Genomic DNA, 17,621 nt, shown 5'->3' with positions numbered 1-17,621 from the left:
CATCCTGATTGGCTGGCAGCAAATGTCTGAGAATTCTACCACTGAACCACCAATGCCACGTGGGGACACACTGTAAGAGAAAAAAAATTAAACTGTCAAGTGGATGAGCCTCTGCAAAGTAGCGCTGAATGACACAATGATCACAATGTCATACTCTTTGGATTCAAGCACCTTCTGGCGTAATGGGATCCACAACAATCATGTCAGCTGTGGATGCAACGTCAATTCGTTCTTGAAGGGCAAGTGACAAAAAGAAGGACATGGTTCACAAATCAGCTGCCAAAGTTTCACTGACCAAGCACCCAGGCACTGCTGGGATTTGAACCCAGGATCACATGTTTACTAGACAGGCACTTTGACCAGCTTAGCCACAGTGCCAGCTGTGCATCCGGCACCAACACAAAAACAGTTCGTCAATGGGGAAAAATGGTCATACAAGGGACGGAGTCCAAAGTCCAACACATGTGTGAATTGAGAGTCCCTGTCAGTTTCAAACTCCTGGGACACTTGTAAAAACACTTAAATACAGAAGAGACAGACAACAATATTCAAAGTTACTCGCAGCGAGGAGAGTGAAACAACATACCCAGTGACATGCCGGTCCACCCTGAGTATGCCATTCATGCTCCTCTCTTTTTATTTTCTTTAGGAGGTCCCTAATACATGGTCGTGCAACTCTAAGTGGAGGGGGAAGCAAGCAGTTGCACAAGCTGTACTTGTTGTCTATGTGTGTGTGTGTATGTGAGAATAATTACTTTTTGTGCATGTGTTCTTATCTTGGCACATTTTGCACGATGAAACTTCTTCAAGGTTGCTGCTGGCATTCCCAGGCACCTGCAAGATTTGCCCCTCTTTTGCTGGGGCTTGGCGGAGAATCATCTCTGCCCTCTTTGCCGGAGTCCTGGATCACTGCAACACATCCTCAGCTGCTGCCCAAGGGCACTGGGGGACGGGCGCTACCGCTGGCGCCATGACCAAGTACTGCGGGTCATTGCAGAGGCCATCAGCACAGGAATCTCCACCAGTAAATACCATCAACCAACAAGGCAGTCCATTGTCTTTGTTAGGGCTGGGGAGAAGCCGAAGCAGTGCCGGAGTCAAGCAGGGGGGCTGCTGGCAACAGCCCGAGACTGGCAGCTGAAAGTCGACCTAGGGAGACAGCTCAAATTCCCAGAGAACATCGCAGTGACCACTCTCAGGCCAGACATGGTCCTGGTGTCAGAAACAACTCGGCAAGTGGTCCTGCTGGAGTTGACTGTTCCCTGGGAAGACCGGATGGAGGAGGCCTTTGAGAGGAAGAGGGCCAAGTATGAGGAGCTGGCAGACGAATGCCGAAGCAGAGGATGGAGGACCCGATGCAACCCCATCGAGGTCGGGTGCAGAGATCTTGTAGGCCAGTCTCTCATTAGAGCACTCAAGATGCTGGGAGTGAAGGGTCAGCATAACAAAAGAGCCATCAAGAACATCACTGACGCAGCAGAAAAGGCGTCCAGATGGCTGTGGATCAAGCGGTCAGCTAAGAAAATGCAAAACATCTATTTATTTTCAAATGTATTGAGGATTATTTGTACGTACAATGTATGTTGATGTACCTTACATAACCAAATGAGCCAATATTGCAAAACACACATAATTAACAATTAACATTTTTTGTAATTACCTCCACATTACTCCACATTTCCCTTCTTTGGTACTGCGATGGTAGAATGGCATATGAGGCAAACGCACTTCGAAAAAGACATTGTGAAAAAAAAGTCCACCTCCCATTCCGTATGGAAGTGATATGTTTTTGCCTTTTTACTTGGTCCAGCTCCTTCACTCATTTTAGTGACCATAAACTTTAGCGAGGGCTTGAAATCTGACGCAATTCGCCGACTAGCTTAGCACTTTGCATCGCTGTTTACGCATGAGCGGTGACCTAAAGGTCAAAATTCAGTTGTCATCTGACTGGTTGTCCTGTATGTCAATCAAGTAACGGGGATGGATGATAGGCTGACATCGTAAGTTCTGCTGCACTTAGAGACGTTGTTTGATTTGATTGGTCGCCCGAAGGGCAACATTCAGTTGTCATCTGAATGGCTGCCCTGTATATCAATCAAGTGACGGCATTGATGCGAGGATGATATTTTTTTAATGTCACGTCGCGATCGACCCGCGATCGACCGGTAGATCGCGATCGACTTAATGAGCACCCCTGGTCTAAGCAAACGGATATAAGGGTGATAACTTAACACTATAATAATTGAATTTACATTTTATTCTAACATTTCCCTCCTGTTTATCCCACATTTATCTGTTTGCAGTCCCTCCTAGGCTCTCCTCTCGGTTTTCACCTAGCAGGTCATCTATGTCAGAAATTGTGCTTACACCTGAACGGAAGTGTTCTCGTCGTCTGACTCAAAGCACTTGTCTTGGTCAGGAAACAAGTCAGGGGCATGTCCATGATGGCTATCTGAGTCGTCACTGTCATCGCTGCCACCTGCCACCAGTAGGGGGTACATTTCATTTACCTTGTTGTCATTGGTGCCATGGCTAAATTCACAGTCCATGTGATTCTAACCTTCAAGATAGGGATACAACATCCACATAAGGCACACAAAAGAAGGGCAACAGCAAGTGCAATAAGCACGGACATCACATAAGGAGACCATTGTCCCCAAAGTTTTCTCCAGTCACCAAACACCTCAGTGTCAACACCAGTGTTCCTTCATCTTGGTGTTTCGCGCCTTCAAACCAGAAATCGCACGCAACAGCATTCCTTTGGAATCTGTATTGTTGGGGATGGACATGCAACATTGGTCGCCAAGCATGGCGCACACTCTTTGCTGATGTGCCAGCAGTCCATCCAAGGCGATGCGATTCTGGAAGGCCATGAGTGACGTGGCATGGAGTTGTTCTCCAATTGCTGTGAGTCCGGCCTCGGTGTAGTTCCCAAGCTTTTGTATGTTATAGTGGATGTAGTTAATCCTATCCGCATTTTTGTTAACTGTTATCCATGGGATAATACTTTCCAAACCTGATGCAATCTGATTTACTAGTTTGTATTCGTCTGGTACCCCTCGTGGCACGCTGATGGCATCGATGTCGGTGGGATTGTCTTGCATCATCCAGTCGGGGGCTGGAACTTCTCTCTTCCTTTGGAAGTAGTTTGGGATGTGATGTTTATCTGCTTCAATGATAGCATTTAGTAACATGTCAACATTCATAGGGTAAATAGATACTGGAATCAGTAATGTCACTACTGCACATGTTCCGGTCATGTTATAAACGATGTCATAGAGGTATTTGTCCTCGCACCACTATCACACGTCTGCTCTAAAGTACTAAGTTGATGGGTGTGTGTTTCCTCCTTCTGTGTTGTAGGTATCTTAATTTTTTTTACATGTCTACAATATTTGAACTCAACGTGACCTACATTTTTTTGCGGTTCCTTTTAGCTGTACACAGGTGAAATTTGCTCGGGCTACTTTAGTAGAGAATGGTGGGGGCCTTTTTGTCTCATTGACTACTGGGAATATAGTGTTTATATCATATAAACATTCTCGACAAAAACATTCTAATATTCTGAACATTGTCACAATCCGCATCGTCTCCTGTGACAGTTTTTGTTTTCACGTTGTTTGCCTTAGTTCCTGCTTTCATGCTTTTATTTTGTTGTTCTTCCTGTGTTGGTCTGTCCTGCGTTTCGTCACTTTTACTTTCCCGTTCTACGCGCACCTGTTGCCAATTTGATTCTTGTATTTAGTTCAGCCGGGTGCGTCTAGTTTTTGTTGGTTCATTGCATGTTTTACTACGTGTCTTATGCCAGTGCTGCATTCGCCGAACTTTAAAAATAAAGCTAAGCTTTTTCCTGCACCATTCTCCTCATCTCCGCAACCTGGGGTCGCATCGCAACACCCGCATGACGAACCGTGACAGAATGAACCAACCAAACGACGACCTCGAGGAGATGGACTTCTGGACTTTGCAGGTTTTCAAGGCAATGGAGGAGAAGTGCGCACAGTTCACTCCGGAGGAGCTGGAGGACATGGTGTGGGGGCCGGACGGCACGCTGATACCCATGGCGTGGGTGCACCGCGGACACGGCGCTGACACACCAGCCCGGCGACGACGCCAACGCGCGTCTCGGCCGGCTCCAGCAAGGCTTCAGCGGGCGAAGCCGTTTCCTCCCAACGCGCCAAGCCGGGGCGCACCCCCCCGCTCACGGTGCTTTGGAGTGCCAGCCTGCGACCAAGCGCAAAGAGGCTCCCACTCCATGCAAGCACGTCAATCTCCCGCCGCCCTCTTCCGGATTCCCGTTGCCTCCGGTGCAACACGAAGAGGAGTACGGCACACTTCCCCCCCCGTGCCCGAACCACGCAGCCCAAGGGGTTCCCAAACCCCGGCTCTCGTGCCAAGCTGCGTGGCGCCACAGATTCCCCCAGTGCCCAAGCCACGCAGCTTCAAGGTTTCCCAAAACCCGGCTCCCGTGCCAAGCTGCGTGACTCCCCGGATTCCTCCTGTCCCAAAGCCACGCAGCCTCAAGGGTTCCCAAACCCCGGCTCCCGTGCCAAGCTGTGTGACGGCCCAGATCCCTCCTGTCCCAAAGCCGCGCAGCCTCAAGGTTCCCCAAAGCCCGGCTCCCGTGTCAAGCTTTGTGACTCCCCGGATTCCCCCTGTGCCCAAGCCGCGCAGCCCCAAGCCCCAGCATTCCCTGGCTCCCGTGTCCAGCGGCTTGATGCTCCAGACCCCCCCAGTGCCCAAACCCCGCCTGCGGTCTTTTTTAGACCTGGTCCGGGCAGCAGAGCAGGCGGAACTCAAGACCCTCCTCCAGTTCCCCCTCCTCCCGTCCCTGGTTCCTCGTCCAGCGGCATACGGCGTCTGGAATCCGCCTTCGGAAGGGGGGGCTAGTACGACCAGCCGTGCGTTGGAGGACACACGTCACACCTCGTCTGTGGAGTGTGGGGATGATGCCCTCTGCTGGTCGCCCAAGGAGGAACAGCCCGCCGGACCGCCAGCGCAACCGGTTCTTCCAGCTAACCGGGATGTGCTGCCCGGTACGTTTCCTCCGGACCAAGACTCACATTCCTCTTCCTCTTTTCCACAGTCCAGCCAAGACAGCGGGACTGCCCCTCCTCCTCCGGCGTCACCGATCCCACGGCAGGACGCCACGCCTCCTCCTCTTCCGGCGCCACCGATACCACGGCAGGACGCCACGCCTCCTCCTCTTCCGGCGTCACCGAGACCACGGCAGGACGCCGCGCCTCCTCCTCTTCCGGCGTCACCGAGACCACGGCAGGACGCCACGCCGCCTCCTCCGGCGCAACCTCTTTCACGGCGGGCTGGCCTCCCCTGCCAGGCCCACCACCCTGGCCGCCCCCCAGAGGGGTCCATCCAGGGCTTCCGCTGGGCCTGCCGTCATGGGCGTCCTCCAGAGGAGCCCGGTCCCCTTCGGGCTGCTCACCCTTCAGGCCGCCCTCCTGCGTGGCCCTGCCGCCCTGGCCGACCTCCGGAGAGGTCCGGCCAGCAGCCCACCTCCAGTCCTCCCACCTCCCTTCCCTTTTCGTTTGCGGACATTTTAGGACGTCTGGGATCCGTCCTTGAGGGGGGGGTACTGTCACAATCCGCATCGTCTCCTGTGACAGTTTTTGTTTTCACGTTGTTTGCCTTAGTTCCTGCTTTCATGCTTTTATTTTGTTGTTCTTCCTGTGTTGGTCTGTCCTGCCTTTCGTCACTTTTACTTTCCCGTTCTACGCGCACCTGTTGCCAATTTGATTCTTGTATTTAGTTCAGCCGGGTGCGTCTAGTTTTTGTTGGTTCATTGCATGTTTTACTACGTGTCTTATGCCAGTGCTGCATTTGCCGAACTTTAAAAATAAAGCTAAGCTTTTTCCTGCACCATTCTCCTCATCTCCGCAACCTGGGGTCGCATCGCAACACCCGCATGACGAACCGTGACAAACATGATGGTGACAGTGTGGACATTTTTGTCATTACTTCAGGGACTCAAGTAGCATTGATCAGTGCTGGTACAATCTGGAGAAGTGGGGTCATGGTCATACATGCAACACAACTAATATTTTTAACATAGTTTGCTGCACTTTTTGCTGCTTGTTCAATGTTTAAAACCCAGTTGTTAAAAGTTCCTGAAAAACCTGTAGCTACTAACATTTAAAAATCTACTGATGCATCTGTTTTCATGATGGTGATGCCTTCCATTTTTACTATTGGATTCATTACAATAATCATATAGAAATAAACATTTAGTAATTATTATATTATTTATAGCTTAACCCGACTACAATAGTTATTGGTAAGCCGGGGGACATTTTGGTTACTGTTTCATTTTTGTGCCATTCTGCTACAGTGCCCTCAAAACCAGGATGCATTGTTGGGTTTTCTGGCCAAGGGTATGTGCTATAACCTTCACTGCTCAGCACGATGCCCCAGAGTCTAGGACTCTGAAGTCCCCTGCGTCACAGACGGGTCTTTACCTTCCTTGTCAGACTCCCGAACAATGACTAGTTTACAATGCGATTGATGTACCTCTTTTTGCAATTTCAATGTCGTCAATGTCGTTAACAATACTTGATAAGGTCCTTCCCACTTGGAAGAGTGTCAGTGTTTTCTTTTTACACTTATAAAACAATAAAGTCCATGTGTATTACTTGAAATAAATATTGTGGTTTTTGAAATTGGCCACACCGAGGTCGCAAGCTGCCCTGGGCATTGTGTTTTGCACACGTTAAACACGCTCTACAAATTTTTTGGAATAAGAATTAAATTCATACATAGTAAAGTGGGTGTTAATAGTGTGGCACATCCCTCCTGTTGAGACATGTGTAAAACCATGGCTCAAAATAGCGTCCCACTTATGCAAATTTTTTGGCAAGATTGTTTTATTATCTGTCGACATATTAACATTTTTGTCCAGGGTTGCTTTATTCCTAAGACAGTGGTCAATTTACTGCTTTGGACTCTGTTGTTGCATGTCTGCCAGAATCTCAAAGTCTACTTGTAATTTTTTAGTGTTAAGATGGTTCAGTTCCTTTAGTGCTGCTTGTTTTATCATTTTATTAGCGAACACATTTCCTAAGGATATCGGATCAGTATTATTTGTAATATGTGTCATGCATTTACATACAGCAATTAGTTTTGGTAATTGCACTGCTTCTAGTAATGCTGTTAGTAATCCGTCATGAGTTACTGGTTTTCCCGTTGATGTTATCATACCTCTGTTTTGCCAATATTGTGCAAAGGTATGTACTGTTCAATATACATATTGGCTATCAGTATAAATTGTCACCTTTTGACCTTTCATTAATTTGCATGCTTCTGTAAGCGCTACTAATTCTGCTGCTTGCACAGAATAAGAGGATGGTAAATGTTCTGCTTTCAACACCATATCTTGTGTAACAACTGCATAGCCTGTTATTGTTTGTCCAAAATTATTTTTCTTCAAGGAACCATCTTCAAAATCTCCTCTTTTTGTTAGTGCCTGACCTAATATGTCTGGTCTACACTTTGTAGTTTGTGTTGTTAGTTCATAACAATCATGTGGTTGGCCTTCCTCAGGGAGTGGTAGAAGGGTAGCTAGGTTGAGCGTGGTGCATCGCTCAAGTGTTAAATGTGGTTGGGACAAAAGTGTTGCCATGCAAGACAGATGTCCAGCAGGAGACAAAAATGTCACGTTAGTCTGTAATAGCAGGGTGGAAACTGCATGAGGTACTTTCAGTACGAGTAGATGGAATAATACAATGGTTGCACTTGTTTCCACGGCTATAGATGCTGCTATTACAGCCCGCACACAAGGTTATGTAAAGACCTTTACAATCTACTGTTTGTATAAATGTTTTGCTGTAATCAGGTAGTGCTAGAATCATACTTCCTACCAGTATATATATATATATATATATATATTTTTTTTTTTTTTTTAAGCACAGAATGCTTTTTCTGCCTCATTCCACTATAAGGGTGCTGTCATTTTTAAGTCTGTTTTATATGTTATGTTTGTTAATGGTGACACTATTTGTGCATAGTTTGGAATCCAACATCTACAATAATTAGTGAGTCCTAAAAAGGACATCATTTGTTTTTTCGTTTGTAGTTTAGCTGCATTTAAGATTGCTTGTTTTCTGTCTGTTAGAATGGTTCGCCCTTGTCCTGTCAACTGATGCCCTAATTACTTCACTGATTGCTTACAAAATTGTCTTTACTCACTTTATGACCTTCTTTTGCTAAATGGTGTAATAAGGCTATTGTGTCTTCTTCACATGACTTCCTATCTTGTGACGCTAGTAGGATGTCATCTACATATAATAATATCTGGCTTTCATTTGGGGGTTCAAACGTGGACATACTGGCCATCATTGCTTGTGAATAAATTGTCGGGCTTTCACAATATCCTTGTGGTAAGCGTGTGTACGTAATATATATATATATATATATATATATATATATATATATATATATATATATATATATATATATATATATATATATATATATATATATATATATATATATATATATATATATATATTTTTTTTTTTTTTTTTTGCAAACGTAAATGTGAACCTGAACTTTCTTTCTCTATTTGAATGGAGAAGAATGCATTACTGATGTCTACTATGGTGAACCATGTGACATCTGTTGGTAAAGAATTTAACAATGTGTGTGGGTCAGGCACACAAGGTGCTCTTGCCACCACAGTTTGATTTACAACTTGTCCTGTATCATTCTCCATCCCACAGAGAGTGACACTTTTTCTCACTGGGAAAATAGGGATGTTACATGGTGGGTTATCGCATTCTACTAAGACTTTAGCTTTTAACAAATCTTCTATTGCTGGTTTTATTCCTTCATATGCATTTAGTTTTATTAGGTGTACTTGTAATTATACTACTGGTTCATCATTTGGTTCTGGTTGTATTTGTTAAGACAAGCCTAGTCATGCTGAATATAGCTTTTGGTTCCTTTTTGACTTGTGGTTTTCCACTTTTATTTCCCATCTTGGGAATAATTTAGTCCCTGTTGTGATGATCTTCCTAGGGAAAACTAACAACAGGGTTGTTTGTCAGTGAGAGAGTAATGAACTTTTCTTTGAGGTAATTCTCAAGCTTCTACCCCGGTGAGGGCGGAGAATTCTTGCCTCTGCTTCCTCAAAGACTTACTCTTTTTCTCACCCATTAATATGAAGACCTGTCTAGTGACAAAATCTCCCATTCACACACTCATCCGTACTTTGAAAACGTTTTCGCGTTCAAACCCCGAAAAGGTCTTTAACCGCGGAGGCTCTCCTTTCCTAGCCTAGCATGACCGTCAACTCCGTCTTTGCACAAAGAACTGCTAACTCGGTCTTACTGCGAGAGACCGCCAACTCCGCCTCATTACAAAGGACCGCCAACTCCGTCTTTTACAAAGGAAAGCCCGTCAAAATGGCTCCTTCCTCTTGCACAAGACTGCCAAGTCCGCCCTATTGCAAAAGACTGCCAAGTCCGCCTTATCACAAAAGACCGCCAGCTCGTCTTCCTACAGAAGACTGCCGAGTCCGTCTCTTTGCTTGCCAGCGAATAGTATACACAAGGCTTTAGCACCGGGTGACAAACCTTATTGACCCGAGGGACGCACTCAGTTCTAGAGGTCAAGAACCCTTCTGGCCTCCCTGCATTGGTTGCCTGTTCGCTTTAGGATTCAATCTGAGATTTTATTGTTTCCTATTCGACCTTTTAGTTTTGGATTAAATTCAATTTGTACCTTCATTTATTGTATTTTATTTTTACCTTTTATTTTACTAGCCTGTCCAGCACTTTAGAAACTCTGTTTATAAAATGTGCTATATCAATAAAGTGGATTGGATTAATGGGCTGCATGTGGCCGCCAGGTCTCAGTTTGCCCACCCCTGCTTTAACACAAAGGGACAACGCCCTTTCACTCACACTCTGATCAAAATTGTCTTACTGCTTGTTGTCTTCTCTTCCGTCGGTATCCCGTCAACCTTCAGCTTCCAGTTGTTGAGCTGAGAAGACAGCCCATCAAAGGGTTTTGTCTGCCGTGGCCACGGTCTTTCTGTCTCGTCCGCTCCACAACTGGACTCCTCAGGTGTCTTGGGATCCAGCTCGAAGGACCAAGTAAAGGTCAGGTTCAAAGTCCTGTGACACTTGTAAAAACACTTAAATACAAAAGAGACAGACAACAATATTCAAAGTTTACCCAGTGACATGCCGCTCCACTGTGAGTATGCCATTCATGCTCCTCTCTTTTTATTTTCTTTAGGAGGTCCCTAATACATGGTCGTGCAACTCTAAGGGGAGGGGGAAGCAAGCAGTTGCACAAGCTGTACTTGTTGTCTATGTGTGTGTGTGTGTATGTGATAATAATTACTTTTTGTGCATGTGTTCTTATCTTGGCCCATTTTGCATGATGAAACTTCTTCAAGGTTGCTGCTGGCATTCCCAGGCACCTGCAAGATTAGTGGTGTTGGGAGTAGCTGGTCAGCGTCTGGGAATGCTGCTTCAAAAGACTCAAGACTATTGTCTATTGTGTCACGATGTGGGCGTCACCCCCTCGTGACAGCTCTCTTAGTTTCCTTCTTTCCTTCTGTTCCAGTTTCCATGCCCTTATTTTGGTATCCACTTCCTTTGTCGTTCTCTTCCGTTTTCCTTACCCCTGCTCGTTTCACACACCTGCTTCTAATTTCATTATCCCTATTTAGTTCAGGTGCGTGCTCTTTCAGTTGTGGCCTCATTCTGTCACGATCGCGCTTGGCGGTGTGTGCTCCAGGAACAACAACTTACCGGCCCCCATAACCGACATCACACCACCCACCCTCGACAAGGCCGGGGAAAGGTAAAGAAAACAACATGTCAAAGCAGAGCGGCAACAAACCTCTTGGTCACCAAGACTCAAGGAGCAGATCAATGGGGGCAGTGGACCCCATTATCCTCTTCAGACCACGAGTGCAGAGAATGTGGACCGTGAAGAAACAACAAAAGCCCCCGTTGACAACAATTAACAGTACACCACCACAAGGAAAACAGCATGGCGGCGACAAAAGCCCAAAACCCCCCAGGCCCCATAACCAACAGCGCACAACCCAGTCAACTGCGAAACACCCCCATCAAGGCTGCCAACCTACCGGGGAAAGGTAAAGAAAACAGCATGGCAAAGCAGAGCAGCGGCAAACCTCTCACCCACCGTGACTGCATGAGGGCAGATGACCCCATTGTCCGAGAACCAAAATTTCGACCACAAGCACAGAGAATGCGGTCTGTTAAGGATGAGTTAGTTGATTTGAGCTGGAAACATTTGATGCAATGGTGTCCTGTGGTTGGTTAGTTCAGTTGGTCAGAGCGTGGTGCTAATAACGCCAAGGTCACGGGTTCAACCCCTGTACTGACCATCCATCTTTATGTGCTCCAGGAACAACAAAAGCCCACGGCGACAACCCACTGGTCTCCATAACCAACATCACCCCACCCACCTGTGAAACACCCTCGACAAGACTGCCGAAAGACCGGGGAAAGGTAAAGAAAACAGCACGTCAAAGCAGAGCGGCAACAAACCTCTTGGTCTAAGTTCAAGTCTTGGTGGAACCAAGGGATTGTCCTGTTGCCCTTGTATTTTGAGGGCAAAAAGGAGGCGTTTGCAAGTGGACCTGAGACCCTGTCACTGGTCACCTGAACAGGGACTTGAATCCGGGACACTCAGATCAAAAATCTAACCTTCAGGTGACTGGCTCAACCTTTGCTGATATTTGGCTTGTCCATGTGGGCAGTTTAAGACCTCATTCGATCTTGGAGGTGTCAATTTCGGGACCTGCCTCTTTCATTCCACTTCTTCTTCCTCCTCCAGTCATCCCCACCCACCGCGGCTGAAGCAGTGGCAATACAGCCTGGACAACAGTGTCAGTGTGAGCCCATAGAGGGTTACCTGAATCCCTCTTTGACAGAGCCCCTCTTGAAATTGATTTTTTTTTTTTTGGTCCGTCCAGCCATTGGGGCAGATAGTATTGTTGATCTAAATGCCCTTACATGCTAAACAGATTTGCTCTGTGTCAGGAAAGGTGTTGGCTACAACTTTCCTGTACCATGAAATTTTATTTGCCGTTATTTGATGTTTTTGTTATGCGCATTTGGAGCGACCGGACCGGAGCAAGAAGAAACACAGAAAAGAAGAAGAGAAGGTGGGGTTGGGGGGGGGGGCAGTAGAGAGAGAGACAAAAACAGCAGCAACAAGAATTCCCATAACAACAACAGTGACAAACAGAACAGTTAAATGTCAATGATGGCTAAGGGTCACAATAGAGATGATATCAGTGAAGTGAAACAGTCCAACTTACCAGCAGCAATAGTAACAATGAAGACATGAACCATGATAGTGAACACAATTACAGCCATACAGTTACAGTAATTAAAATCTCACTGCTTGACATCATTTTTACTGTAATAATAGCATACCAATAGCATATAGACATCAGGGATAAGATGGTAGATTGTGTAGAGAAGCACCCATGTGCTGTGAGTGTCCATATGGAGGTGTGTACTTCTGTGTATATATTCATATATGTGTGCGTAAGCGTGCTTGTGTATGTGAATGCGAGTGTGTGAATGTGTAATTGTCACTGAGAATGACAAAAGGAGAGAGACTGCCTTCTACCACCCAGCAAACCCCGCCCCGCGCAGCCAGGTCAAGCCCCCACCACCAGAGATCCTCCGGCCCCGTGGGTGTGGGCAAAGCCAGGGCCGACTCCCCAAGACCCGCCCCCGAAGCATCTCCCTGAAGAGACCAGCAAGAGGCCATGGAGGAGCAATCCCAACCGGCAACAGGGCGCCAGCAGGCCGGAGGAGAGCTGCACCCCCGAGACCAGCGGGAGACCATACCCCACTAGGGCAGAAGGGCATCGAGGGCCACACACCGGTGGGCACAGGGGCACCCTCGCCAACCGGGAGGGAGCCCATCCACGGCCGGAGGCGCCGCCCCCCACACACCCCCAGGAAGCAGAACCCGGCCCGCCCCAGGTAACCCCAGGCCTGACTACCGAAACAGGACCGCCCCGGCCAGGACAGAAGAGGCCCGGGCACACTGCCCCATGGAGGACCGGGCGGTAGAGATGGAACGCCCTGCGCCAGACCCCCACAGAGCCCCCCCGTATATCTATATAGCCATATACACACACGCACACCCACACATATATATATAATTATAATAAAACTAATCATTATTTATCTAAGTATTTAAAACAATAAATACATAAAATAATCTCAGACACACACAAGCACACACTGTGGACGTCCCCGGGTTGGGCGTCCGGGGCATCACAGGGCGGGGGACCCAGGGGTCCCAGACCCACAACCAGGCCCCGAGCCCAGGGAGGTACGGACAGCCAAGGGATAGCACCCCCAGACTCCCCTCGACCACGGCATCGGGGCTACGGCAGTGTGGCAGACAAAGGAGCGGGCGAGGGGAGGAGGCCCGCACATGAGCAAGCAGAGGGGGCGTGCAGGCGAGTGGTAAGGCGCTCCACCGCGCCGGCCGACACCCGCCGGGCAGCTCACCCCCGTGAGGGAGAGCCATAGCTCCAAGTCATGGGGAGGCCAAGCACCAGAGCCGAGGAGTTAAGACCAGGGCAAGGCCACCGACGGACCCCACCATCCACCGGGAGGGCCGACCTCCCCCCCGCCCCCAGAACCAGCAGCGCTCCACCCACGTACCGGAGAACCATCCCTGACGAGCCCTAAGGCAAGACTGGGGATGGGCAAAGACAGGGACAGCGATGCAGCAGAGCATAGGACCAGTGGCAGCAGACACCCAAACGCCCAGAAGAGCACCTTCCCCCCAGCAGGCCCCACTCCAAGGAGCATGTCCCCCATCCCCACACGCCACCCAGGCCCCTGTCCCCATGAGCAGGATCAGGCCCCCTCCCAACACACAGCCCGGTCCCCGCAGCAGCCACCACAGCACAGCAATGCCAAGCCACCACCGTAGACTTCAGGCCACCAGCAGCGCGGACCCCACTGCCTGGAGGCCGGTGAACGACCCCCAAGGGCACGTTGGTGCCCGCGACCCAGGACAGACCCAGGGAGGTAGCGCCAACCATGACCCTAGGGCAAGCCCCGGCATCAGCTGGTTTGAAATTGACTTTTAATTACTGAAGTGTGTGTGAGGGTTGCCTTGCTTTTATGCTTTTAAGGATGTTCTTTTTCGTTGGCAGGTGCTGAGGGCCCAGAGCGGCAGCGGTTTCCCTGTTGGTCCCCTTTTTTCCCATTTTTGGTTTACTGAGTCACGGGTGCAGTGTGGTTTGGATCCCTCCCATTATGTTACTGCTGTCGTGGTAAGCCCCAGCCCAGGCCTCTTTTCTTTTTGACTCCTCCCATCACCACTTTATTTGTATTATTCATGGTTTGTCACTCATTTTAAGATAATCGTTTAATAAAATAACTATTTTTATCATTGTAAATCACAATCTTGTTCTGTGGGATTTTGGGGATTAATGTAGAGTTTGTGATTGATCAAACCTGTTACATCCTGGGGTGAAAGTCCCCATGTGGCGTTGTCAGCAAACTACCTACCCCGCTCGCTTTGCCACACACGCAATGACACCACAGCCCCTCCATGCAGGCCAGTGATGCACCCAATCAGTCATCTGGGAAATATGGATTGTGTGTCCAAACTGGGGACAGATGCTTGTGTATACACCTTCAGAGATCAAGCACATGTCCTTGTTCCCATGTTTTTGTAAAAGTAGGAATTGAACGGCCATGTTTCACCCAGTTTCGAACCGGGGATCTTTTACATGTGAATGGGGATCAATGGGGAATGGGCTGTGAAGAGGACTGGCGAGGTCACAAAGCAGTTGCCAAACAATGAATCACGACGATGTGTCCAAAGTGGGGGCAGAATGACAATTGTCCAAATGGACTTCTCCTTTGGAGGGAAAATTGTAGTTCATATAACATGTTCCAGAAATAATGAAATCACAATTGGAAATGAGGCTTGAAAGGTTTAAAAGCCAGCTGTGAAGAAAGCACCTGAGCCAACCTCAGGCTCACCTTAATGTCTTAGTGAACTCAAGGTTGGCTGGATGGGCGGGATTTTGAAGTTATGGTCCTTTTTCCAAACTATTTGCCAAGTCACAATGCAAATCAGGATTATGCTGAAAACCGTGCTTGAACCAGGGACCTTTAGATCTTCAGTATAACGCCCTCCCACCTGAGATATTTCAGCTGCTAAAGTGGCTCTCAGTCTGGGCTAAAAGTAGGGCAGTGTGACACTGGGTCTGTGCCACATAAGTTGCTGTGTACCTGGTCCAGTATGTTGTCATCTTGGGTTGGAATGTCCCCATGCTGGTAACGGGTGGGGAATACAGTCCGTTGATGAGAATAAGTGGTGCAGAAAATGGATGGATTTCATTGGTTGAAGTCTCCAGCTACCATAAAATTGTTCATGGTCCACAAGCCTCTGTTTTGAATTCCCCTTTGGCCAATTGACACCACATCAAAGATGGCGGCGCGCACAGACGCAGCGGCTCACGGCTCTCCCTTTCAGTGCTTTTTTGCTTATTTTATGTGTGTTTGTCTATGGACTCTATCCACGTATACATCGGCATTACTGTTGGAATAAAGCTGTATATATCATGTAATCACATTCAATAAGCTTGCTTCATATTATCCAAGTTACTATTACATGCACATAGATCACACGTTTGCATAACTCATCACATTCCTTTAGACACTCAATAACAGGATGTCTCCTTGAGACATTCTGCTTTCTCAAAATAAGCTTGATGTCTCCTATCTGTCTTTGCTTTCTCAAAATATGCTTGATGTTGAAACCAGTCTCAACCGTGTGAACTGTTCCCCCTCCCTTGATTGAGACCTATGTAATAGGGCACACCTAAGCTCTAATTAATAAAAAGAAGGAGAGCAGAGACTGTTTTCAGAGTAGGTTGGATGAATGTTACTGAACAGTCTCTGATCACTCTCCTTGCAAGCCTATATCTCACGTCTTTGTGTCTTCTTTCACAGTTAGTGATAATGTTCTGGGTTTAACCCTAACAATTACACCACTACACCCGACAGGACCTTGACCGACCAACACAAACTGGCAGTTTGCAGAGACTTTCATCGTCGACACAACATCCCAGACGAACTAGCGAGACCACCGGGCGCCCCGTGGATTGTTGTCGGGTCTGGAAAGAGGCGCAGGCGGCGTCGGGAGCGCAAGCAGAAGCGGGGTCGCAGGTCCGGCCTACTGCTACGGCTACGAAACAACCCACATAAGCCACCCCTGCCCAGCCTGTACCTCACCAACGCCAGAGCCATTACCCACAAAAAGGACGACCTGGAGTTACAGCTTGAGGGAAACCGCTACATTCGTGACTGTTGTGTTCTAATCATCACGGAGACCTGGCTCAAACCGACGATCCCCGATGCTAGCGTGCAGCTAGCCGGCCGCTCTCTACACCGCTGGGATCGAACAGAGAACTCCGGTAAGAGCAGAGGTGGGGGGGTCTGTATTTACGTGCATGAGGATTGGTGCAACAACAGCAAGATCATAGAGACTCACTGCTCCCCTGACATTGAGTACATGTCCGTAAGATGCCGGCCGTATTTTCTCCCGAGGGAGCTAACTGTTGTGATCGTCACCGCTGTTTACATCCCACCGGATGCTATCGCTAGCACGGCACTCTCTCTCCTGTTGAACGTCATCAATGAACATCAGCGGGCCCACCCTGATGGCGTTCATATTATAGCCGGGGACTTTAATAAGGCCAATTTAAAGACTGTACTCCCGAAGTTTCATCAGCATGTCAAGTGTCCAACGCGAGGAGCAAACACTCTTGATCATGTTTGCTCAAACATAAAGCACGGCTACAGAGCAACACCACTCCCCCACCTCGGACAGTCAGACCATCTCTCCCTGCTGCTCACTCCTGTATACACCCCCCTCAGACGCAGATCCAGACCCACCAAAAAGATCATCACCACATTGCCAGAAAATGCACTCAGTGAACTTCAGGACTGCCTCCAACACACAGACTGGGACCTATTTCAACATCAGGACCTGGAAACATACACAGTGACAGTACTAGACTATATCAAGTTTTGTATGGGAACTGTGTCTGTGGACAAAGTCATCCGGATTCTTCCAAACCAGAAACCCTGGATGACCAGCCAGGTCTGCTCCCTCCCCAAAGCCTGCAACTCTGCCTTCAGGTCAGGCGACAGAGCTCTGTACAGTACGGCTCGAGCTGACCTGAGAAGAGGAATAAAAACAGCCAAAGCGGACTGCAACAGGAGGATAGAGTCCCACCTCTCCAGCAATAGACCACGAGAGGTGTGGCAGGGACTGCAGAGCATCACTAACTTCAGAGGACGTGATGTGATGTCAGGAGACCTGAGCGTGTCTCTGGCAGAGGAACTCAACAGTTTCTTTGCCCGCTTTGAAACACCACAGCCACACTCATCTTCTCCAGGCCTGCCCCCAGCCCCTCCCCCCCCCCCCCCCCCCCCATTAACTGTAGGAGAGCATGACGTGACTTTCGCCCTGTTGCCCTCACCACCTGGAACAACAGCACAGCTATGCCAGGATGTGTATATATATATATATATATATATATATATATATATATATATATATAT

At 48.1% G+C, this 17,621-nt stretch overlaps 1 non-coding gene across 1 annotated transcript; it reads right to left on the bottom strand.

The window, feature by feature from the left end:
- Window positions 1–304: 304 nt before the first annotated feature.
- trnat-agu (transfer RNA threonine (anticodon AGU)) lies at window positions 305–378 on the bottom strand. Its single transcript has one exon. It is a non-coding gene; the product is annotated as a tRNA-Thr (tRNA).
- Window positions 379–17,621: the final 17,243 nt, after the last annotated feature.

The sequence above is a fragment of the Doryrhamphus excisus genome, chromosome 4 (assembly GCF_030265055.1).
Source record: "Doryrhamphus excisus isolate RoL2022-K1 chromosome 4, RoL_Dexc_1.0, whole genome shotgun sequence".
Taxonomy (NCBI): Eukaryota; Metazoa; Chordata; class Actinopteri; order Syngnathiformes; family Syngnathidae; genus Doryrhamphus; species Doryrhamphus excisus.
Note: the sequence above shows the minus strand (reverse complement) of the source record. Positions and strands in the feature narration are given on the sequence as shown.